Raw genomic sequence first — 3298 nt, 5'->3', positions numbered from 1 at the left:
TATGGAGTCAAATATGCCATATTTGGGTATTCATAAGCCTATGGAAAGAAAGAATCTGGGTATCATTTGATTTCACAAACTAACATCCCATCAAAAGTGAAAACAAAACAGGATTTATTCGACAAATATTTAAATGGTTTAAAATGAGCAAAGCTTGTTTATTCCTGATTTTTGATCACTCACTGGCTTTTTCAGGATGCCACTGATAGTTTTGTCTCTGTGAATGTGGAGATCTTTCTAAATTTGTCTTAGTAATATCCCTCCTGAGGATTTTTCTAATATATGCAGGAGATAAAGAAAGAACTACTATATACTTGCCCCCAGTGTGGATTTCTTCATAAGCTGCATTGTGAAGGGAATACTGCATGCATTACCAAAGTCAAAATGCATGAGTCTGTAGAGCTACATTTTGAAAATATTTAAAATACTAAAAGATGTGTGCATGTATGTCTGAATGCAAATGTGTGTGTATGTGTATTTGTGTATGTGAAAACTGTTGTAAAATGAAAAGTTAAGGGTTGAGTAACCTAGACAGTTCAACAGATTTTAAAGAAAAAAACATATACCTATTAAATTTGACTCATGACATTTATTTTGCCTGCATGGTGAAAATGTTGATTTCATTAGTCATAGTAGCTGGCCAATGACAGCTATTTCAAAATAATCCTTGGATAGTTGACAGCAGTACCAACCATTTCTACAGTTATGAAAATATTCCTCTTCATACGGTGTTAGGATGTATTACTGCACTTTTTAAAAGTTCAATTTCTTCATTTTTCATAAACTAGTGAAAATACTTTTAAAATTGTTCTTCACATTTTTGCTGCAGTTATCACTATAAATATGTATTATTTCAGTCTATCAGTGGATATCATATTACTTTTGTCAAGAAAATTACTAGTAATACTTGTAGCAAATAAGAAATAAATGTAGATAGCAAACTTACCATCTTTGTTTGGGTTCCCCAAAATGCAGACTGAGATAAAGACTTGATTACAGATGGTTTATTTGGTGATCTCAGGAACTTCATGGGATGGAGTGAGGAAAGGGAGAGAAAGAAAGGAGAAAAGTAAAAAGGGGGTGCCTTAATGAGTAGGTTCCATTTTTCCTAAGCAACTGGGGCTCACTTCCTTTGGAGAGCCTCTGAGAACCAGAAAGAATGTGTCTCAGAAGGAATTCACTCTTCTAACTCTTGAATCTCATTGATTAAAGGTTGACCTTGGAGGCATTATACCCTTAGCACTTGCAGGCTACTCGCACTGTGGGCTGAGAAGGGCCTCAGCAGAGAAGCAGAGAGTTATGGCACTCGTGGTAGTAAGATGTCAGTGTGTATAGACATGTTTGCAAGCTGCAGGGGAGCTAACAGGTGAGACAGACGCCATGGGCAGGATATCAATAGTGACTACCATGTTCATTCCTTGCTCTTAGCAGATCCTCTCATGCCCACCCCGAGTTTGCTCTGTTACTGACATTTCAGAGTTGTAGCTGGCTGCCTCCAAAAATGACTGAAAATAGAAGAATATATGGAACAAGTCACAATCTTCACTGCTGCAGCTGGTCCCAAGGCTATAATCTATACTCATCCTCTCTCTCCAATTCCACCTCTTCTAGATTTCCCAAATCCTTGGCTAGTACTTCCACTAGTCATCGTTGCTTGCTCAATGAATGACCAGACCTTCATCTCTGAGTGGCTGGGCCTTGATTACCTTGCCCTTGTGAGGACATGGCTACCTCAATTGCTTCTCTGCTATTATCACCAGACAGAGAAGCACTAATGGGGGGGGCCCAAGTGATTCCCCAAGTTCTAGACATCTTCCTCCCTGGGCCCATTATGTAGCAGCAACTCCAACTCTTCAAGATAATCAGTTATCCCACCAGTATAGTACTCCCATTTTTGCCTGCTGACCCGTCAGTATGAAGATGCCCAAATCCTCAGGTGGCACTGTACTGATACAGTGGAACACTTACTGTCTCCCTCTGTACACACATCCTGAGTCCAAGCCTTTTAATCAGGAAGAGCCTAAAGTTGTAAGAATTAAAAACGTAGTTTCCACTAATGGGTCAAAAGGAGTGTGTTTAAGTCATTCCTACTTGTATCCTTTAATTATCATTCCTGTGTCTTCCAAGTGCTGGGAAAACAGCACAGTGATTGCATTTAGTGATCACTGGTTCAACAAACATGCTGTATCTTCGAGGACAATGACCTAGCCATGCAAGGTGCAATTCCTAAGCTGATGCCTTTTTAAGTCTTTAAAAGGCTATTCAGATACTCTCTCAGATCCCCTCAAAGCCAATAGTCTTCTGATACAATAGATCAGAGCATTATTCTCATGGATAGTAGTTATTATTATTATTATTTTTGCCTCAGGAATTCAAAGCAGCTCACCAAGTGCCCAAGTGCTGTGCCTCTCTCTTAGTGGTAAGAAATGCAAAGTATTCTTTCAGTTAGGATGTCTCAACATACCCCTAGATCTTTGGGCCCCTAAAATATTCCCTGATGTGGCAGACTTCCAAAACTTTATAGGGCTTATCTCTCATCCTTCAGCATCGGTATACTTGCTCCTTCCTAAAAACCAAGTTCAATTATTATTCTGTCATTAATATAATGGGCCAGGATGATGTTCTGTAGAATGTCAAGATGATCAAGGTCACTGAAAACTATATTGTAACAGAAAAGAGGATCATTGAACAAATTCCTAGGGCCAGGTAGTGAATAATAAAGATAACTCATTCAACAAAAACAACAATCTTTGGAATTTACCATGAGACTATTGAAAAAGTGGTTTGCATGCACAAGAGAAAGACAGAAGTGCACATTCACTATCGGTATGAAGTATCTTGATAAAGCAACCGGTGTACTAGCTCTTCATGTGGCTTTGCTTTCTTCCAGCATGGCAGCCTCAGGGTAGGTGGTCTTCTTACACAGTAACTCAATCCCACAGAGGCAAATGTCCCCAGGAACAAGGCAGAAGCTGCATCACCTTTTATGACTCAGCTGTAAGAATCACACAGCATCACTTCTGTACATTATAGGTCAAAGCAAGTAAAGTCCAGCTTAGATTCAAGGGCATTGAGATTCGATTTCATCTCTTGGTAGAGGAATGACAAGTTTGCAATTGTAGAAGAGCATTTGGGATGAGAGATATGGTTGTAGCCTTCTTTACAAAATATAATCTGTCACATGTCTCACAGCAAGAACTGTGCTACCTTGCTCAGGCTATGCTGAGACTTGTTCCCAGTTTTTGGAATAGAGGCAATGAGGGCAGGCAGTAGCAGACCTTGAAGTAATCTTGCAGGT

This window comes from Rhinopithecus bieti, unplaced genomic scaffold (assembly GCF_001698545.2).
Source record: "Rhinopithecus bieti isolate Rb0 unplaced genomic scaffold, ASM169854v2 scaffold_12478, whole genome shotgun sequence".
Taxonomy (NCBI): domain Eukaryota; kingdom Metazoa; phylum Chordata; class Mammalia; order Primates; family Cercopithecidae; genus Rhinopithecus; species Rhinopithecus bieti.
The sequence above is the reverse complement of the archived record's forward strand: the minus strand, read 5'-3'. Positions refer to the sequence as shown.